The sequence below is a fragment of the Megascapheus bottae genome, chromosome 5 (genome assembly GCF_031878675.1).
Source record: "Megascapheus bottae isolate mThoBot1 chromosome 5, mThoBot2.hap1, whole genome shotgun sequence".
Lineage (NCBI taxonomy): Eukaryota > Metazoa > Chordata > Mammalia > Rodentia > Geomyidae > Megascapheus > Megascapheus bottae.
This window is the reverse complement of record NC_143513.1, coordinates 1,764,080-1,787,448: the sequence shown is the minus strand read 5'-3', so window position 1 is coordinate 1,787,448 and position 23,369 is coordinate 1,764,080.

Genomic DNA, 23,369 nt, shown 5'->3' with positions numbered 1-23,369 from the left:
TTGAAATGTTTGTGATTCTTAATGGAATTTTGGTAAGTTAAAGGCACAGCCCTTTGATGCTTAAACCTCATGAAAATGTATTTGTGTGCTCCGTTGACTCTGGGAAAATACTCTGCTCTTTCCCTGAGGTTTGCTTTACACAGCTCTTCCACTGGCCCCGTGACCACAGACTTGAAACCCCAAATAACACATGTGTCTGGTTCCTTTAAAATGTCTTACCTAAAAGGGAAATGGTTTTTCCATGTATTTTCTATGTGTTTCTGCTCCGTATTAGCATTATTGTAACAAAATACCTGGGAAGCCTTTTTATAAAAGAACAAAAGGTCATTATATTCTATAATTATGGAAGCTAGAAATCCTCACAGCCCAGCACAGGCCCTGATGAGAGAACAGCACTACACTGCATAACAGTGCAAATGCACAGGATGAGATGTAAGGTCCGATCCAGGCTTCAAGCCTAACCTGACCTAAAAGCCAACAATCTAACCTAATTTCTTATTTCTGGTCAGTCATGGGCTTGAACTGAGTGCTGTCCCGGAGCTCTTCAGCTCAAGGCTAGCTCTCTACCATTTGAGCCACAGCACCACTTCTGCTTTTCTTGTGGTTAATTGGAGATAAGAGAGAGTCTCAGGGGACTTTAAGGCCGTGGCTGGTTTCAAACTTCCATCCTCAGATCTCAGCCTCCTGAGTAGCTAGGATTACAGGCGTGAGCCACCAGCTCCCAGCAAGCTAACCTAATCTTAATCACTTCCCAAGGCCCCTCCTTTTTGCCATAGTCAGATTAAGTTTCCACCCTCCTGGGATTGGAGGTAAAATGCTCACGTTTCTAGACTCCATTCCCCTCACCAAAAAAAAAAAAAAAAAAAATCCACAAGACTTAGGGGATTAAACTTCCTACATGAGTGAGGGGGTCAGTCTCTTTCTGTTCAAAAGGGGACATATGTACAGAGTAGAAAGACACAAACTCTGGCATCTACCCACTGTGGAAGCACTGGTTAAGTCCTGAAAAAGGCTCAAGGTGCCCTCATAAATTCCATAGCTGTGAAAAGTGAGAGGGCCCATTCCAAGGCCATTTTGTCAAGGAAGAGAAAGTACACACACAATACATGACTATTCATATGACCCCAATTTTTCCACCTGGTGCTTTTTTTAATTATTATTTTTGTGCCAGCACTAAGGCTTGAACTCAGGGCCTGGATATTCTTCCTTAGCTTTTTCACTCAAGACTGAGCCACAGCTCCATTCTAGCTTTTTGCTGATTAATTGGAGATAAGGATCTCTAAGTTTGCCTGTCTGGGCTGCTTTCAAAGTATGATCCTCAAATCTCAGCCTCCCGAGAACCCAGGATTACAGTCATGAGCCACCTGCACTTGGTCCTTCCACCAAATTCTGATCTTAAAAAAAACAAGGACTAGCTTCATCTTTCCTCCCACTTCAGACTTTTCAAAAGAATTTAAAGAGAATGGAGGGGCCAGTTAGGAGCAAATGAAAGCTTGAACTCATCGCTTTGAAGAGGGCCAGGGGCTGGCACTGCTGGAGTGGTTCCACTCCCCCTAGCTTCTCACAGGAGGCCGTATCTCAGTGGGGCCTGGAATCTGGGAGGATTGGTGATGCGTGGAGGAAGCCTGGGCCAAGTGCACCAGCCATCTGGAACGACAGCTATTCTAGGCCAACGAAGTGAAGAGATGGAGAGCAGGCTTGCTGCGTTCTGAGAAGGAAAGTGCTGCGAGAGGGGCTGCAGGATGCAGAAGGCAGAGGACTGGTAGGAGCCTCAGCTTTCTGAGCTGAAAGCAGGTTGAGTACTCTGGAAAAGGTAAGTAGCATTTGCTGGCTTCTTTGGAGCTGTCTTGATGCCACTACCAGCCACTAGGAAAGTGTCCCCAGACCATCCTGGGACATGATCCAGGCACACTGGCAGCTCTTTGCAATCTTGTTGTGAGGATGGTGCCTTCATATCAACCCTGGAGGTAGAGATGGAGGACATTTTGACATTCACACGGAACCTGTCTGTCCAGACTGAGAAAACTCACATCAACTGTCCCTCCCTAGAGTGGACTCTGGGCAAAAGTCATGCCCACCTCTGATTTGCTCAGCTTATACCACAACCTCCAGAGACTCCTGAGTGATATATCACCCAAAGTTCCTGAGCTGGGCACTTGCTGCAGGTGAGAGGTGAGCGGAGAGGCCTGAGCCATGGCAGGTTTCTCCCCTGTCCCAGCCTGGATCTTTGTATGGTCAGGAGGATGGGTTCAAGCGCAGAGTCTGAAGATCGTGGCCTGCTGTCCACTCAGCACGGCTTCAACACAGCAGTTACAATGTGACTGGCACCACCTTTGATTACAAGTCACCTGAGAACAAAAGCTTAAAATAAGTGATAATGGAAAGAGCAAGCTTAAGTTTCATTTTGAATGATGTGAGGGGTTTAGATTCCATTTGGAGAAAATGAAATACAGACAAATGCTGGTTTCAGCAACGAAGGAGCACAGTTTCAAACTTTGGCTTAAAGGCTGGGTTCATGGATCGCGTGGTAGAGCACCTGCCGACCAAATGCAGATCCTGAGGATCACCAAATAAACAAATAACCCGATCCATTTTTTGTTTTTATTTTCCCTGAAAAAAAAAAACAAACCTATGTTGATACTACAATGTGTATAGATTGTACCTTGTTTCTCTATGGGGAATCTCCTGGAAAGATGTGGGTGGGCTGGGAGCGGGGCTCTTCTGCGGGGTGGGGCTTTTGCTGGGGGCATAGTTCCTACACTGAGGGTATGTCTGATACTGGGTATGCAGCTCTTGGAAGAGAGTATGGCTCTTTTGTTTTCATCTTTTTTTTCCCCCAGCACTTTTTGAACTAGCATAGGAGTCTAATACAATCCTAGCGGGATATATTTGAAATAGAAACATCGATGTGAAAAGTCATTTGAAAGAATTCATGAAGAGGTTGCTAAGAAGTGCACTTAGCAATAATAATAAACGAGATTCATTTCTTAAAGTGAAAACTAATGAGACTTCTCTAAGATAACTTTATTAGAAAAAAAGAACAGGATTTTTATATTGCTTTATGACATTGAATAGCATTTTATAGCATCTTCACCGTTTCTGAAGCATGCCTCGTGTCACTGATTCAGGACGCAGGAGGGCAGGCCTGCCCACTCCTCTGAATGCCCAGTATTACTGCTCAGGCTTACTGGCTCCTCTGGTGTCTCCTCTGACTTTACAAACATCCCTGTATATTCTAGACACCAGGGATTGTACCTGGCTTTAGGCTGCCCTTGTGTAAAGATGGAGAGTTATCTGCCTAATTCTCCCATTCAGAAAATTCTTTGGTATTTCATTGGTCTATACACATGTTTCATAAGCAGGCGAACTCTCTAGCCACTCTGCTGAGCAGGGTGGTCTTCCCATGGCCAAGAGAGCCCAGGGTGATGTTACTACTGGCCACAAAAGTGATACGTGGTCAATCTGTCCTTGAGACAGTCACTGTGAACATTCACTTGTTAAATGGTGTTGGAAACTTGGGCTCTAGGCCTTGCAAGACTGTGTCACATGACAGCATAGGGCCAGGGATGAGTTGAAGACTCAAAAGTACTGGAGACAAACATAGGGCTTTTCCCTAATGTCTTTTCCTATCCCCAAATCCAATTCTTGCTCTCACATTATGCCAATCATCCTGTCTCCTCAGACTCTACTTGGTTGTCACAATGTCACAGACATCGCCACACATCTTGGTCTTTGTCTCTGATGACCTTCAGGTGTGATGAGGGTATTCAGGGATTTTATAGAACTCACCTCCACTGGGAGTTGTTGCCTGGAGTCTTCTCATGGTTAGATTGAAATTGGGGGCTTTACCACAGAGGTAAAGCACCATTGTCACCATTGCCTTATGTCATTGTGAATGGGACATCACTGCTGGGATTGACTTCATCTGTTTGGCTAGGCAGAGTTTTCCAGGACCACGAGTTGTGCACACACACACACACACACACACACACACACACACACACATACATATACCATACACAGTGGAGTTACTCTCTGCATCCCCTCTCCAGATAGCCCCCTGGATGGAAGACATAATGCCCAGTGCCTGATGGAGGGAATGAGAAGGTACACCCTACTTCCTGAAGAGGAAGGAGTCTATGGATGTTATTTTTGGTACAGACTTGTCTGCTTCCTTTCTGTGTCAACCCTTCATGCAAACCATTCTGAGTTTGTGACTATTCACTTACACTCTGCACTATAACCCAATAGCACATGGTTGATTTTCTGGTCCCCAGATTTAACTCTAGAGCTCCCAATTTGTTTCTATGTCCCTCCGATGTGTCCCCTCTTCACTGGCCATTTGCTTATTTTCTGTATTCCTAATACAGAATGTCTCTGCCCAGCACTGAAGTCAGCTAATTGTTCAGGCTACTCTGGTTCCTTTATTTTTGGAGTCATATTCAAACCAAGACTTAGAAGCCGTGCTTGATTCTATGAGAGCATCTCTGTTCCTAGGTCTTCTTGTGCAGGTAGTATGTGTATAGTAACCCACGCACACATGGCTATATAAGGACACTTAATATTCACCATCCACATTTGCTTCCATCTGTCTGTAAGCACACCTGTAGCTTAGACCAAATGTAAATCTGCACGGCTCCCTCCTGTTCCAAGTGCTTCCTCTATACTCCCTCAGTTTCTCTGTAAAGGGATATTTGAAAAAAGGAACTCAGATCATTTACTGCCAGATAATATGTGGCAACTGGAAATTGGGTTTTCTTTCTGTTAAGATGCTTAAGATGTTCTAAACATTGAGTCTAATTTAACCTGAATGAATACAAGCTTACTTTCTAAAATCTACGTAGATGCTGATTCCAGTCCCCTGGTGTCTTTGAGTGACCTTGAGTATCCTTCACTGACAACAGAGCATGGCGGTGAATCCTTCAAGCCTGAGTTTTGGGCTCTCCCATCACATCATCATCTCCTGTGTTTATATAAAGCTTTCCCTTTGGTTTGGTTCAATAAGTTCCTTCTTGAGAACTTATGTCTTTGTGGGACTATTGTTCATAGTCGCATGTGTCAATCTTTTTTTTGTTTGCCAGCCCTGGGACTTGAACTCAGGGCCTGCACACTCCCCTTGGGCTTCTTTCCTCAAGGCTAGCACTCTACTACTTGAGCCATAGAGCCACTTCCAGCTTTTCTATGTATGAGGTACCTAGGAATCGAATCCAGGTCTCCATGCATGCTAGGCAAGCACTTTTACCACTAAGCCAAACTCCCAGCTCCATCATGTGTCAAACTTACTGAAATAGTCATCCTCTTGTGTTTTGCTTCATCTACATAAACCTTAAGTTCAGAAAAAGTAAAATATTTTGATTTTTAACTTAGAATCCTTGGTGGGCAGGCAAATGCAGTACATATTCAATGTACATACGTGAAGAGTAACTCGGATAATTTGAGGGGAGACATGGGAAAGAGGGAAGGGGTGACAGTGATGGAGATGGAGCGTACTCTTAAGCAGACATGTTGAATTCAGGCTATTTGAAGACAAAAATAAGTAAATAAATACACAAATAAATAACATCATCGATGGCTAAAATAAAAAGAACCATCCTTGAGATTTCCCAGAGAAGTACCAGAAAACATCAAAGGTTTGCATATGTCTTCAATTGCAGATAGCACTGGCTACACTGGTATGAAACAACTATTGTGTTGTATCCTAACACAGGAGTGGATTTCCCTCCATTTCATCAAAGTGATCGAGTAACCACTCCCCTGCCAGCCACAATGCCAGCTCTCACAGATGGTTGCTCTGCTTTCACTTGTTTGCAGGCCGAGAAAAATTAGGTCTTTTTTTTTTTTTTTTTTTTTTTGCCAGTCCTGGGCTTGAGCTCAGAGACTGAGTCCTGTCCTTGGATTTTCTCAAGGCTAGAGCTCTACCACTTGAGCCTCAGCACCACTTCTGGCTTTTTGCTATGTGTGTGGTACCGAGGAATCGAACCCGGGTCTTCGTGCATGCCAGGCAAGCACTTTAACCACTAGGCCAAACTCCCGGCCGAAAAATTAGGTCTTCCACAAAGAGAATAGTCCTGTAGTTAGATTGAAAGATTTGGGTACTAACATCGAAGGTCAAATTGACAGCTTTCAAACTAAACCCACAGTCTACGTCATGATTTCCAAACCTCCTAACTAGATGCCAGCAGCTCAGGCCTGTAGTCCTAGCTTCTCAAGATGCTGTGACCTGAAGATTGCTGTTCAAAGGCAGCCTGGGCACAAAAATCCATAAGACTGTTATCTCCAATTAACCACCAGAAAACTGGAAGTAGCGCTGTGGCTCAAGTGGTAGAGTGCTCACCTTGAGCTGAAGAGCTCAGGGACAGCGCTCAAGCCAAGAGTTCAAGCCCTAGAACTGGACCAAAAAAAATATATATATATACTTCCCAGGTCAGGATCAGGTGAGCTCATGAGAGCAGAACGCTAAGCCAAGAAAGTACAGAATATGTGTGAGCCATTAGAAGACCTCAAACAAGGACAGGAGAAAGATACGTGGAATCATTCACGGGGAATGTTGCTGAGCCTGTATTTCATGATCTGTTTCCCGTGGGGTTAGGGAAAGCTCTTTGCTTTTCTTTCTGTGCTTGTTTCTAATCATCGGTTTTATAGATTATGCTTTCAAACTGAAATTTTTATGAGGCCATGTTCTTCAATTATTTAATGACATACCTTGTCATGGAAGTGCCTGTGTTTATGCAGTGTCCCTTGTCCCATGAGAGAAGGGACTGAGCCTTCATGCACCACAGCCCTAGGTTCACCCTCCAGGGCACAGTGAACACTCTAAAAACTGCTGGGCAGTGATACTAAAAGTTGTTATTCCCAGATGTAAGTCAGCAGATAAAAGATCAAACCAGAACAATGGCCAAGAGTATGTAGATTTGACTTGTGGATTTAAGACAGAGTTGAGCCAAGTGTGGTAGCTCATGCCCCTAATCCTAGCTACTCAGGAGGCAGAAATCTGAGGATCAAGGTTCAAAGCCAGCCCAGGCAATCCCCAGTTAATTACTAGCAAATGGGAAGTGGGGCTGTCTCTCAAGGGGTAGGGTGGTAGCCTTGAGCTGAAGAACTCAGGGGCAATTCCTAGGCCCAGGGGTAGGGCAGTAGCCTTGTGCTGAAGAGCTCAGGGCCAGTGCCCAGGCCTAGAGTTCAAGCCCCATGACCTTACCATGAGTTGAATTTGGACATTCTGATGGGAAAATTCACACCTCCCTTTGCCCCCACTCCCAGTCTGCATTCCTTGTGACCATAGGTGGCCAGGCCAGAGTCCTCACTGTGGCAAAGGATCAACTGACCTGTTTCATAATTTTTTGTAACCAAAAAAAAAATCTATGAAAATCTATGGCTTTAGGCAAGTGTCAAAGTCAAGTAGAGGTCATTCATATGACCAAGGGACACTTAAAGAATGCTGAGAGATTGAATTGAGAGTAGAGATGGAGCCACACACACTATGACAGTGGAAACAAGAAGGTGGAACCACGGAAAGGTCGGTGGCTGGCTAAAAACTGTTAGATGTTCCCCATCCCCAGTCCTCTTTTCTTCCTGGTGTGGAGCTTGAACTCAGGGACTGGGCTCTGTCACTGAGTTCTTTTGCTCAAGCCTAGAGCTCTACCCCTTAAAGCTACAGCTGCACTTTGGATTTTCTGGTAATTCATTTGAGATTAAGAGTGTCTTTGACTTCTCTGCCAAGGCTGACTTTGAACTGTGATCCTCAGATCTCAACCTCCTGAGCAGCTAGGATTACAGTTGTGAGACATCAGTGCCTAGCAGAAGTTCCTGTTCTGAAAGGATTAAAGCTGAGAAAATTTCATTATCATTCAGACTCAAACTTGGCCTACTAATGAAGTTGGCCTGTTATCTCTCATTTCTTCCAGCTTCTTGAGAGTTCAGACAACATTCATTCTATGGAAAGTGAAGTACTTCTACATTTCATTTTGGTATTTCCTATTATATGCTGCAGCTTGTCCAACGCCTCTTGTCATTTTTATTTGCCAACACAGAATATATGAGCCCAGTGAGTTTGCTAGGAGGTAAACTTCCAAGGAGGAGAAGCTGGCTCTCCTGGAGAGAAGCCCAGAATCAAGGATCAGGCCCTCACTGTCAAGAGGTGATGGGGGTGACAGATGGGAACACTAGCCAGAGTGAGGACTTGGTGCTGGGAAAACCCACTCTTGGGCACTTAAAAGTATCCAGACACTAAATGTTCCAGCTCAGGTCTTTAAGAAGCCTTGAGCAGGCAGCCATGTTTCAGCCTGCAGCCTCATTCCATCCATTCTTTCTTCATTCAGTATCCACTTGCTAATATGTCCATTGCCAAGACTTGCGATTCCATAAGTAAATAAGAGAATGTCTTTGCCCTCAAGGCCGTCCAGTGTGGTGAAGAATTTAGAGATATGCTGTATAGGGGGAACCTTAAGTGTCCCCCAAAGCTCTGGGGGTTGAAGGCTTGATCCCCAGCCTGCAATACTTTCAGGAGATAGTGGAACCTTCAGGAAGTGGTTGGAGTTATGCCCTTGGAGATGACATTGGGCTTCTAGTCAGTTTCTCTCTCTTCTTGTCCGCTACCACAAGGTAAGCATACTCCTTCACTACATTCTCCCGCTCGTGCTTCTCTGCCTCACCACAGGCCCAGGCATCCGCAGACTGAAAACTCAGACACCTTGAGCCAAAATAAACCTTTTTTCCTTAGAAGCTGAACCATCTCAGACACTTGTTATCATCATGGAATGCTAGCTGAAGCAAGGTTCAGAGTCCATTCAGGCATTTTCCAAGTATACTTGGGTTTTACAGAAAAATAGAATTAACAGGATGTGGGTGTATATATAGAAAGAGATTTGTGAAGGAGTTGGCTCATGCAATCGTGGGACTGGCAAGTCTAAATCCACAGGACGAGCTGGCAGACCCAAGAAGAGCCCAGCTGCTGCTTGACTCCAAAGACAGATTGGAGACAGAATTCTTTCTTCATTGGTGGGCTCCAGCCTCTTTCTTTTTTTCTTTTTTTGCCAGTCCTGGGCTTGAACTCAGGGCCTGAGCACTGTCCCTGGGCTTTCTCAAGGCTAGAGCTCTACCACTTGAGCCACAACACCACTTCCAGCTTTTTCTGTGTGTGTGTGGTATCCAGGAATCAAACCCAGGGCTTCATGCATGCTAGGTAAGCACTCTACCACTAGGGCCCACTCACAGCCCCCCAGCCTTTCTTAAGGCCTTCCCTGGATCATACAAGGCCCACTACAGGATAGAGAATCATCTGTTTTACATCAAGACAAATACATAAATGCTAATCGTATCTTTTTTATTAAAAAAATACCTTCACGGCAATATCCAGACTGGTGTTCCACAAATATCTGGGTACAGTAGCTCAGTCACATTGAAACATGAACTTAACTCTCTCTCCCCTAAGGCAATGAAAAGAAGCCCCAAGGAGGAGAATAAGGACCTGAAGACAAGAAAGGCCACTTGACTTAGGTACTGAGGACTGGTGTTTGTCACACCTGGAAGGACAGCACTGACACCAGCTGACCAGAGGGCAGGACCAGAGGAGAAATGTTCCAGAAGGCACAGCAGGGACTCGTCCTGCAGCACGGCCAGGGAGAAGATGCCAAGGAAGGGAAGCAGGCAGAACTTGGAGTACTTCATCTCAAGATCTGCAGGGCTTGTAACAGAGCTGAATGTGCAAGTCCTGCCAGTGCAAGCTGGTGGACCAACCCAGATCAAAGGCTGTTTCCTAAAATCAATGTCTTTACAGTTACTTCACTACAATGAAGTAATATGATAATGAGCATAACATCAAAAGCTAAGGAAAAGGCCAAGCACTGTTCACTCATGCCTATAATCCTAACCACTCACCAGGCTGAGATCTGAGGATCAGGATTTGAAGCCAGCTCCTGGCAAGAAAGTCCAAGAGACTCTTATCTGCGATTTACCACCAAAAAGCTGGAAGTGACTGCTGTGGCTCAAGTGGCAGAGCACTAGCTTTGAGCACAAAAAGCTCAAGGACAACAACCAGGCCAGAGTTCAAGCCCCAGGACTGGCATCACAAAAAGGGGGGGAATCCGAAAGAATAGTGTAGAGGTAGAGTGCTAACCTAACATTTACGAAGCCCTGGGTTCAATTCCTTGGTAGCACATATTCAGAAAAAGCTGGAAGTGGTGCTGTGGCTCAAGTGGTTGGATACTAGCCTTGAGCAAAATATATCTAAGAACAGTGCCCCAGCCCTGAGTTCAAACCCCAAGACTGGCAAAAAATGTTTAAGTTATTATTTTTTGAAAGATTTTATTAACACTAATTTTTACATCATATTTCAAATGTCGCGTTTAACAAACAAGTGTTCAAGAAGGGAATCTCTATATGCAATCACTGGCACATAGATTTTTAGAACATAATTAAAATTAAGCTGAGGGTTTGTATGTCATAGATACATATCAATCTATATAATATAAATTATATCGCATCATAGATTTTTATGTCTGTGTAGTTATGTTTATATCTCCAAGACCATGTCCATAACCTTGGATATCCAAATATTGAGTCATCACTCTTGTACAGTTTGGATCTAATATCCACATATCAAGGAGACCATGCACCTTTTGTTTCTTTGGCCTTGACTTATCTCACTCAACATGACAAAAAACCATGAGAAGTGGTATAAAGTTTGAGAAGTAATGTACTCATTACCTCATGAATGTAAATGTAACCCCTCTATACATTATCCCGAGAATAAAAGACAATTTAAAAAAATTTTAAAGGGTTTCACTTGGGATGTAATAAATCTGACAGGATTGAAGACTCCTGGTATGGTTTAGGTCTGGTTTGACTTTGGTCTCCACAGGTTCAGGGGTTAGAAGCTTCAGTGTGGCAGTGAGAGGTGGTAGGATTTTAGAAGGTGGAGCCTAATGCGATATCCTTAGTTCATTAGAAGAACCACTACCTGTCAGCCTGTCTGGTTTTCCACACACAGGTGTAATCCTGGTCTGCTGCACCTGTTTTCCCACCTGACACATGGCCCTCATTTTTGAACATTCAGTCTCCAAAACTGTCAACTAAATAAACATCTTTTCTTTAAAAAAAATAAGAAAAATGTTGCCATAGTTTTGTAATTTTAACACAACTGCAGCTGTTAAGCATAGGTTGGGGGCAGGAGTGAACACCTGTAATCCCAGCTACTCAGGAGCCCAAGGTGGGTGGTTCCAAGTCTGAGGCTGACCTCAAGCAGAGAATGAGATGCTATCTGAAAAAATGGGGTAAGAGAAAGGGGTTCAAGTGCTAGAGCAGCTGCTTAGCCCGTGCAAAGCAGCCCTGCCTTCAAACACCAGTTCTGGGGCACAGGAGAGAGAAAAGCTTCCATCATCCAAAAAGGTCACTCCTCCTTAGCCATATATGAGCACCTGCAGCTGGACTGCACTGTGTGAACTTTAACAGGGTGGACTCCAACTCGGGCAGCTGACAGTCACTGAGCTGATTAAACACATGGAGAGCATGAGGACATGGTATGGGCAGGCAGGCTCCTCCAGATGCCACCTCTGAGCTGCACACCTGTTCCTCCAGATGCCACCTCTGAGCTGCACACCTGGAGACAGTCCCAATCCTTGACCTTCTCTGAGTCACAACAGCCACATCTGCCTAATAGAGACCCTGGTACCGTCTCCCAGGGCACAGTGACGACTGAAGAAGACATCCATGATTGGTCTTGCCATCTGGCCTAGCCGTGTCCCCAGGGAGAGTAACAGCCCAAACCAGGATGCCCAGCATTGTCCATCAGCCTCAGAATCCCCAGTATAGAAGCATGAGGGGATACCTAATTCCTTGCCACATGGAAGGTATAGGAATCTTACAGTGTGGAAGGGAACGTGGCACCCATTTTCCCCCTTCCCAAGGTTGTCACATGACCTGGCACCTTGCACATGCACCCAAGGTATTTGTGAACCTGGCAGATATTAAGCTAGTGTGTTAGAAATTTGTCAGCCATTTGGAGAACTCGCACTGCAGGAAGGGCCTGGAGAGTCAGGATTGCATATGGTCCATCTGGATCTCCCTCAAAGACAGCACCGATGGAATGTGTTCGAAGACAGCCTGGTAACAGGGAGATCTAAAAATATGGATGGGCAAACCTCGTTACTCAAATACCCACAGACACCAAAGTTGTCATGCTGGGGGGACATTTTTAATAACACTGCCTGATTTTTCCCATGCCATATGGTCCCGATAATTAGCACGGCTCTCCTCACTGTAAGTTGGTGGCATGACGCAAGAGAAATCAGCAGGAAATTGCAGTTTATTTTGACTTGGCATGCATGCAGCTACATATGGTTTTAATAAGCTTTGAATGAACGATCTCTTTCACCTCAAAAAAAGAAAAAGAAAAAAAAAGGATGGAAACCACTTTGCTCTATTTAATGTGTCTAGAACAATCCATGTACAGCCTATTGGACAGGCACCGATAGGGTCACTAGAGGAAGTAAGAACCACAGACCTCTGCCCCAGCCTCATCTCCACTACACATTTATCTAAGCAAAGTGGCCCTACTCAGCCAGTCCACAAGTGACAGTGAGACTAAGAGAGGGCAACAGCCTCAAATAATCTTATCTAGAGCCCGGCACAGTGGCTCACGCCTGTAATCCTAGCTACTCAGGAGGCTGAGATGTGAAGATCAAGGTTCAAAGCCAGCCTGGGCACAAAAGGACCTGAGGCTCTTATCTCCAATTAACCTCTAGAAAATGAGAAGTAGGGCTTAGCTCAAGGGTAGGATGGTAGCCTTGAGTGAAGAGCTCAGGGACAACAGCCAGGCCAAGTTCAAGTCCCATAACCCATCATCATCATCATCATCATCATCATCATCATCATCATCATCATCATCTTATCCATGTGGGCAAATCTCTCAAGATAGACTCCACGAGGAGGACCGGAAGTGTGGCTCCTGAGGTGGAGTGATGGAGCTTATCCAACAAACACAAGGCCCTGAGTTCCATCCCTAGGGCTCCACACACACCTAGAAGAAATGCTGAGCCCTTCTTCAGAAAATCTGGTCTGCAATGAGTCTGAGAGGAGCAGGAGGCTTCCAGGGAGGTTCCTGCCCATCATCTTGCATTGTCTTCTGGGAAACCCGTGTGTGTGTGTGTGTGTGTGTGTGTGTGTGTGTGTGTGTGTGTGTGTGTTTAGCGGGGAGGGGCCGTTTCACTCTGCACATCTCAGAGACATGGAACTCAAGCAGAAAGAGGACTAAGGAGATCAAATTGGTGGGAAGGCTGGAAATCTTTCCTTACCTAAGACCCACCCAAAGCCTATATTCACAGCTACTCCAGAGGTAGAAATCAAGAGAATCACAGTTCAAGGCCAACTCTGGACAAAAAAAGAAGAAGAAAGAAAGAAATTAAAAGGATAGTGCAATTCCATCGTAACATATAAGCCAGGCATGATATTGCCCACTTGTCATCCCAGACTCATGGGGGACAAATAGGCGGACCTTCATCCAAGGGTGCCCCTAAACAAAAGTGCAAGATCCTACCTGAAAAGTAACTAGAGCCAAAACTAAATAAATAAAGGCCTGTGGTATGTCTTAAGTGGCAAAGCACCTAGCTAACATGTGCAAAGCTCTGAGTCTAAACCCAATTCCTAAACAGACAGACCAACAAGAAAGTTCAGAGGTCCTAGGGCTACTCCAACCTCTTTCCTGTGCCCTGTCCCCTTGTGGATGTCTATCAAGAGGAAATGTTCCTGAGGACATTGAAGCCTTTGAAAGTGAGCCAACCGGCTGGTCTAGTAATGTGGGAGTGAGGCAGACTTCTTTGAAGAGGCTCCCAGGTTTCTAAAGAGGAAGCTGGGGGCTTATGGGTCATTGGGTGGGGGTAAGAGTAGAGCTCAGAGAAAGAAGGTATATTGAAAGTAAAGAACAGCTATTTAAACTAATCTAAAACCTGACTGGAAGAAGTAAAATAATCTGTTTGAAGATGATATGATACTATAGGTAGAATTCCTAAAGGCTTAAAAAGATCAGATGGGTAAAGCTGAAGAATCAATATATAAAATCAATGTACAAAAGTAGGTGGCATTTCTGTATCCTAGTAAATGAAACAGTACCTTAAAAGCAAGTAAAGAAAACAAGCTCAAACAGCTTCAGAATAAGCTACTTATTCTCAGTTGCTTAAGAATAAGCCTTACAATAGACGAAAGACTTACACATCACAAACGAAATACTATCAAGTACTGAAATAAAGGAGTCACAGATAAATGGAAACATGCTCAAGTTCCTGGATTAGAGAAATCAATGCTGTTAAAATGTCCACAATACCAAAATGATCTACAGATCTAATGTATTTACTATCAAAATAATAGTACTTACTGGGCACTGGTGGTTCACGCTTGTGATCCTAGCAATTCAGGAGACAGAGATACAAGGATGGTGGTTCAAAGCCAGTCCAGGCAGGAAAGTCTATGAGACTCTTATCTCCAATTAACCTCCAAAAATACTGGAAGTGAAGCTGTGATTCAAGTTGTAGAGTGCTAGTTGGCCTTGAACAAAAGAAGCTCGGGGACAATGCCTAGGCCTTGAGTTCAAGCTCAAAGACTGGAAAAAAAAAAATACGCACCACAAGAAAACATGGTAGGAAATTGCCATGACATTGGTCTTTGCAACAACTTTTGGGACATAACATTAAGAAAGGAATGAAATTGCATCAAATTCAAGGTTTCTGCACAGTAAAGGATATAATCAGCAAATTGAAAAGACATCATATGGAATGAGAGTTAATATTTTCCAACCATACATCTGGTAAATGATAAATAAGGAATAGATACCACTTAATAGAAAAATGAATAGCTTGATTTTAACGTTAACATTTACACAGCAGGTAGGTGAGGAGATATGTAACCACTCCCTATTAAAGAAATATAAATTCAAACTACAATGAGATACCACCTTGGGAGGAAAATTGAGGTTCAAAACCAGCCCTAGTGAAAAACACATAAAATTCAATTTACCATTATTCAACAAAAAAGATGAGCTGGAGGAGTGGTTCAAGTAGTAAAGCACCAGCTGAGCAAACAGTAAGAGGGAAGTCCTAAGTTCAGTACTGTCCAGAATTACAAAAAAAAATAAAATTAAAAATTAAAAAAAATCCAGGCATGGTGGCTCAGGCCTGTAATCCTAGCTCCTTAGGAGGCTGAGATCTGAGGATCAAAGTTCAAAGCTAGCCCAGGGGCACTAAAATGTCTGGGAGAGTCTTATCTCCAGTTAACCACCAGAAAACCAGAAGTGGCACTGTGGCTCAAGGGGTAGGACAGTAACCCTGAGCTGAAGAGCTAAGGGACAACGCCCAGGCCTAGAGTTCAAGCCCACAACCAACAACAAAAAGAGTAACTAACTATTGTTGGTAAAGAAGTGGAGGAAATACAAGTTGAACAAAAATAAACTAGAACTCCACATGGTCCAACAAAATTCCCACTTTGGATTTGTAATGAAAGAAAAGGAAAACTGGATCTCCCAAGAGCCACCTGGACCTTGAGGTAACTGAAGCACCATCCTCAATAGCCAAGATACAGAAATAAATGAAACAAGGGATGACTGCACAGACAAGAAAGAGCTATTGTTCTGCCTTGGAAAGGAAGGAAGTCCCACCATTGGTGAGGATATAATGAACTGGAGAGAGAAGGCCAACCACTGGCTTGTATCAGTCATTACAAAGATGTCTGAAATCAGAAGAAGGGTAGGAAACTGTTCATAAAGAAAATTCTGAGAATCCTGAGAAAAATCCTGGCGCTGGTGTCTCAGGCCTGTAATCCTAGCTACTCAAGAGGATGAGATCTGAGGATCAGAGTTCAAAGCCAGACCTGGCAGTAAAGTCTCTGAGGCTTTTCTTTCCAATTAACCACCAGAAAACCAGAGAATGGACCTGTAGTTCAAAGTGGTAGAGCAATAGCCTTAAGCAAAAGAGCTCTGGGACAGAGTCCAGGCTCTGAGTTCAAGTCCCATGACCAACAACAACAATTTAAAAAAATCCAGAGGGAGAACAGGAGCATGGCCTAGTGCTTGCCTAACATGCATGAAGCCCTGGGTTCAATTCCTTGGTACCACATACACAGAAAAGGCTGGAAGTGGTGCTATGGCTCAAGTGGAAGAGCTCTAGCCTTGAGAAAGCCCAAGGAGAGTGCTCAGGCCCTGAGGTCAAGCCCCAGGACTGGAAAAAAAAAAGAATAAAAATTTGGAACGGGGCACCCATGGCTTGGCACCTATAATCCTAGCTACTCAGGAAGCTGAGGTCTGAGGACTGTGGTTCAAGCCAGCCAGGACACAAAAGACTGTGAGACTTTTTTTTTGGCCAGTCCTGGGGCTTGAACTCAGGGCCTGAGCAATGTCCTTGACTTTCTCAAGGCTAGTGCTCTATCATTTGAGCAACAGCACCATTTCCAGTTTTTTTCTATTTATATGTGATACTGAGGAGTTGAACCCTGGTCTTCATGCATGCTTGACAAGCACTCTACCTCTAGGCCAAACTCCCAGCCCAAGACCATAAGACTCATCTCCAAATGACCACCAGAAAAACAGTGGTGCTGTGGCTCACGTGGTAGAGCAGTAACCTTGAGCTGAAGAGCTCAGAGACAGTGCCCAGGCCCAGAGTTCAAGCTCCACAACTCAAAAAAAAAATTAGAAAGAAAAGAAAAAAGAAAAAACCTAAGGATACAAGATAAACAGATCCAATGACAGAGGGTAAGAGCAGATCCAAGCTTTGGAGCCAAAGCCATGTGGACTTCAGTTAATTATAATGTGTACCATGTAGCAAAGATTTGGAATGTGATATATTGTACGAATAGCATGTATAATCTATCTATAAAGACATATAGATAGATGATAGAGAGAGACTGATAGGTTAATAGAGATAGATAGAAGGATAGATAGATAGATAGATAGATAGATAATAGATAGATAGATAGATAGATAGATAGATAGATAGATAGATAGATAGATATAAAACACAGTAGGAAAATCTAGAAATAGGATATATTTTTAAACCCTATACCATTTCCATAACATTATATAAGCCTATTCTACACAAAGGAACTTATTTAATTCTCCTTGTTACAAAAATGTATAAACTATAAAAGTTTATAAAATAATCAAATCATTCATACCTAGTATTTAACCTTACTATTCTGTATCTCACTTAGCAGAGATAAAGATAGACATATTTGTTTACAACAGTAAAATCCTATTATAGATTCATCGTTTTAACTTACTATTTTTACTTCACAAATTAAAATCAAATTGCCTTTTGCAAACCCTAAAAGACTCAGTGATTTCCTGAGGGCAGAGGAGTGCTACACTCTGGTTTTATAAATGAAGATAATGTCTGTAGGGATAATTTTTATTGATGGGAATTAAGGTGAGAGCAATTTAAAGAGATTTAAAGGGATTCCAACAATAGAAGTGTTCTCTGTGAGTATTTATAGTCTATTTGTGTTGTGATATGAGTGAGAAAATTTAAAACAGCCTAAGCATTTTGGAAAAATTTAACATCTGAATAAAAGCATACTTAACTTTTTATGTTAGAGGATATTCATATTTTACTACTAAAAATAGCTCTTGCAATTATTTTGTGTTCGGGATTAGAGAAAAGTAGTGACTTTATCCAGCTGATTTTTGCTTATGTTTGTACATTTGTGTCATTTTGTTGTTTTGGCAGTGCTAGGGATTAAACTCACATCTTTGGACTTGGTAAGTAAATACTCTGCATCTTGAGGCACGCCTCCAGCCTTAGCAAGCTGATTCTTAATCCCTTCAATTTGTTTTAAGTTATTAATCAATTCTAGATCCACTTCATTCTATTTAAAGAAAACAAATAGTATTTTAAGCCTTCTGTAGGTTGTATGCATATGTTTTCAAAATATAAAGGACAGAAAAGGTCAAAGCAGAAAAGCAAGTTTATTTTTTAACACACTACTATAGTTTGGACCTTAAGAGTCACCAAAGAAGCCAGGCGCAGTGGCTCTCACTTGCAATCCAAGCTACGCAGGAGGCTGAGATCTGAGGATCACATCTCAAAGCCAGCCCGGGAACTAAAAAGTCTATGAGACTCTTCTCTTCAATAAATCATCGGAAAACTGGAAATGGCGCTGTGGCTCAAGGCGTAGGGCAGTAGCCTTGAGCTGAAGAGCTCAGGGACAATTTCCAGGTCCAGAGTTCAAGTCCCACTATTGACCAAAAAAAAAAAAAGTCACCAAAGGTTCATTTGTTAAAGGTTCACTGCCTATGCTGGGCCTGGTGGGAGGTCTTTAGGTCATTGGTTTGGTTTTGTGGGGGGGGTTGTTTTGTTTTGTTTGTCACCTGCACCCATTTGTCCATGTGCTATCTTTGGAGAGGTGATATTTCATTCACTTTTTACATGGCAAGTCTATGACTACAGAGATTAATAATCCAAGTAGATATTATAGGTCTAAATCAAACTCAGGTTGTATAAGCCAAACTTGATTTTTTTTCTTTACATCAGTGATGGGTCTTGAACTCAGGGCCTGAGCTTTATAGACTAGCTCAAAAGTAGTACTCAACTACTGCAAACCACAGCTCCACTTCTGGGGTTTTTTTGGTGATTAATTAGAGATAAGAGTTTCATGGGCTTTCCTACTCCAGCTGGCTTTGAACCATAATCCTCATATCTTAGCTTCCCGAGTAGCTAAGATTACAGGTGTTGAACAATCAGCACCTTGCCATACCTGAGTTTTATAAATTAAAAAATAAAACTGTACTGCTTCCCACAGAGTGTTCCTTTTATTCAAAAAAATGTAACATTCACTGAAATTGGCCAGTCTAATAAAAAATTAACCCAATAAATGGATTTTAGATATTGTGTTTTCTGTCTCTTGAAAGTTCCATTTGCCTCCTTTTAAAATACTGTATTTCCACCAATTTGGATTTGTGTTTGGAATTTGGGGGTTTTGTTTTGTTTTAGATCTATACTGGAGCTTGAACTCAGGACCTGGGCTCTGTCCAGTGACCCTAAGCACAGAAGTGACAGAGTTGAGAGACAGCTCTGGGGGTAATATCTCAGCTAAGTGCTTTCCTTCTTTCCTTCCTCCTCCATCCTCCCTTTTTCCCTCTCCCCCTCATCTCTCCTCCTCATTCAGTTTTTCCCATCAGCTGTCTTCCTTGACAAAGACAGAGCCCCAGACCAGGAATCACATGTATGCCTCTGTGAATAGATAATAGGATCTGCTCAGTCCTGACAGTACAGGAAAACTGTTTTCATGCTGGGAGTGTGTGTGTTCACACTAGCCTTAACAGTGATGCTGCAATTACAGCCTCTCTAACCCACGCCCTGCTCGGTCTGTCTCCTTTATTTTATTTTATTTTATTTCATTGTTGGGGTAATGTATAAAGGGGCTACAGTTACATTCATCAGGTAGTAGGTGCATTACTTCTCCCACATTGATGCCCCTTCTCATATTTTTGTCTCCATTTTCTTCCCCCACTCCCTCCCAATCATCTCATTTTCCCCCTTTCCCTTCCCTATTTCAAAGGAACAAATAAACACATATACAATATACCAGGTAACAAAGTCAGATACAGTAATCACATGAGGTTAATCGTAAGAGAAAAAAAGAGAAAAGAAATAACATAGTACATTAAGAACAAAAATGTTCCATATCCTAGAGTTCATTTCATTCAGTCTCATCCTACATGACTTTATGTACTGCCTTGTTTTCATTTCCTCCTGCCAAGAATGTCTTAGGCTAACCAGAGGACACAGGCCATAGTCCCTGTCCCCAGGCACTAAGGAGGCCCATGACTCCTGAGAGGCCCCAGAAAACATGACCAGAGGCTCAAACTCTTACTAATTGCCAAAGAAGCCAGCCTGTGGGCTTCACAGGTGATATGATGTCTAGAGAGAGCATGTCAAAGAATTGACCAAAGAACAATTCTTTTCGCCTCCAAATACAAAGTCGAGATCAAAGTCAATTCCTTCCCTGTAAGACAGCAATGAGCAATTGGAATCTGGTATCTTTTTGCCAGTCCTGGGCCTTGAACTCAGGGCCTGAGCACTGTCCCTGGGCTTTCTCAAGGCTAGAGCTCTACCACTTGAGCCTCAGCACCAATTCCGGCTTTTTTCTATGTATGTGGTACTGAGGAATCGAACCTTCGTGCATGCTAGGGAAGCACTCTACCACTAGGCCAAACTCCCGGTCTGATTTCTGGCTTTTTTCTATGTATATGGTACCAAGGAATTGAACCTAGGTCTTTGTACATGCTATGCAAGCACTCTACTACTAGGCTAAACTCCTGGCCCGGAATCTGGTATTTTTAAAATATCATTTAGCCAGGCACCAGTGGCTCAAAATTGTAATTCTAGCTGCTCAGGAGGCTGAGATCTGAGGATCATGGTTCCAAGCCAGCCCGGGCAGGAAAGTCCATGAGACTCCAGTTAACCACCAGAATGTGCTAGCCTTGAACAAAAATAATGCTCAGGGACAGAGCCCAGGCCCTGAGCTCAAGCCCTACAACCAACAAAAAAAAAATGTCATTTTCAAGAGCACTGAAAACAAAAATGATTAGATATAAATCTAACAAAACATAGCAAGGAAACTTTGTAGAAATGGCCAAAATACTAATGAAAGCAAAGCCAAGATCTAAATAGAGGGAGGCATTGTGATATTGGCTTGGAAGACTCAGAACTGCTGTCAGATCTTCAGCACAATCTCAATAATAACCCTCACACTCTGTGCCATAGATATTAACAGATATTGACAAGCCGATTCTAAATAACATGGGAAGACAAAGGGCCCAGAATATCTGCCATAATACTGAAAAGATTCACAATTCCCCATTTCAAACTGACTATGAAGCTATGATCAAGAAGGCTGTGTAGTTTGGCAGAGAAACAGAGAGATCGATAGGAGAAAAGAATGAAAACAGAGGTTGGCACAAATATAACCCATTGTCTTTGACAAGGATGCAAAGGCAGTTAAATGTGGAAGCTGTTTAACAAATGCTGCTGGAAAAATACCTGTCCTTAGATCAAAAATTCAACTACCTGGCTGCCGGGGCCAGCCGGCAGCGGACCTAGATTCCTGAAATAGGGGGCAGGAACTAGGAAAAAATAGAAGAGACACTAACAGATGGGGTTTGGGAGGACTACAGCCCAAGTCTGCAGCCCAAGAAGGCTGTGAGCTTAAGACTGCAGCTCGTTTATTTCCAAAATCAAGGCTTATATACTTTCTTGAAACCAGGGACTGCCAGGGGTTACATTCATATGGTAAATCTCAGATCAGTGAAGCAGGACAAGGCCATAAAACAATAAAGCAATACATCAATAAATCAAAGAGATCAGAAAGTTCACAATACAGACAAGGTAGCTTCAGAAGTTCCTAGGCATGGCACCAGCTGGCTTCTTCGTGTGGTTATCTTACTCAGATGTGCGGATTCAAGGGACAGCCTGGCTCCACACTGTGGCTCCCAACACCTGGCCACATACTTTTCCCCCTTCATAAAAATTAACTGAAAGTATACTATAGACCTAAATGTAAAATGCAAGCCATATGATCTTTAAGAAGAAATTTACGTGACTTTGGGTTTGGTTTAAGTTTTTGTTTTATTTTATGCCTTGTTTTGGCAGTCATGAGGCTTGAACTCAGGGACTGGGCACTGTCCCTGAGATCTTTTGCTCAAGGATAGTGCTCAACCACTTTGAGCCACAGCACTACTTTCAGCCTAGTGGTAGAGTACTTGCCTAGCATAACATGAAACTCTAGGTTTGATTCCTTGGTACCTCATGCACAGAAAAAGCCAGAAGTGATGCTGTGGCTCAAGTGCTAGAATACTAGCCTTGAGAGCCTTGAGAATGCTCAGTGACAGTGTCCAGGCCCTGAGTTCAAGCTCCCAAGACTGGCAAAAAAAAAGTCTCACAGGCTTTCCTTCCTGGGCTGGCTTTGAACTACAATCCTCAGATCTCAGCCTGAGGATTATAGGCATGAACCCCTGGAGCCCAGCTTGGTTACACATTTTTAGACTGGAAGAAAGACAGCCTCTTCAACAAGTGGTGCTGGCAGCACTGATTAAGCACCTGCAGAAAACTAAAGTTGGATCCTTCTCTGTCACCCTGCACTAGAATTAACTCCAAATGGATCAAAGACCTGGAGGTAAAAGCTGACACATTGAAAACTTTACAAGAAGGAATAGGAGACACACTAGGCCTCCTTGGCACAGGTCGAAACTTTCTTAACAAGGACCAAGAATCACAGCAAATCAGAGAAAGGCTGGATAAGTGGGATTGCATTAAACTGCAGAGCTTTTGTATGGCAAAGGACATAGCTAGTAAATTAATTAGGAAGCCCACAGAGTGGGAGAAGATCTTCACCAACCAAACAACGGACAAAGGCCTCATACCTAAAATATATCAACAGCTCAAAAAATTGAATCAATCCAAAACTAATCCCCAAAGTAACAACCATCCCATTAAAAAATGGGCCAAAGACTTAAAGAGAGTTTTCTCTGAAGAAGAAACAAAAATGGCCTATAGACACATGAAGAAATGCTCAACATCTCTGGTCATAAAAGAAATACAAATCAAAACAACTCTAAGATTCCACCTCACTCCAGTTAGAATGGCCAGGATCAGGAAACGAATAACAACAGATGCTGGAGGGGATGTGGCCAGGAGGGATCACTACTACACTGTTGGTGGGAGTGCAAACTCGTTCAACCACTATGGAAAGCAGTATGGCAGTGCCTCAAAAGGCTAAACATAGAGCTCCCCTATGACCTAGCAATTCCACTACTTGGCATTTACCCAACCTTCCAGAAACTAGGGCATACTCAATCCACTAGCACAACAATGTTCATTGCAGCACTATTCACCATAGCAAAGATATGGAACCAACCTAGATGTCCCTCAGTTGATGAGTGGATCAACAAGATGTGGTATTTGTACACAATGGAATTCTATGCTGCTGTCAGAAAGAACGACATCGCCCCATTTGTTGGGAAATGGAAAGTCTTAGAAAAAATCATATTAAGTGAAGTAAGCCAGACTCAAAGGAACATAGGCTCAATGGTTCCCCTCATTTGTCATAATCAGTAGAAACCTTGGGCTCTAATAGCAGAGATCTGCAATAGAGCAAAACCTTGATACATAAGGCCATATAGTATGAAGCTAATTGAAAAGACCTCCAGGATATTGAAACAAAAGCCATACAATGAATGATTGTTGTCCTTAATTTACTATGTTATGTCTCATCTCTTTTGCTGTCCCTTGGTTATCTCATATTGTTACAGTATCTCACTTTGTTATCTGATATATTGGATTTATTTGTATTTGGTTATTTGAAATTGGATAGGGAAGGGGGGAAAACCAAGATGG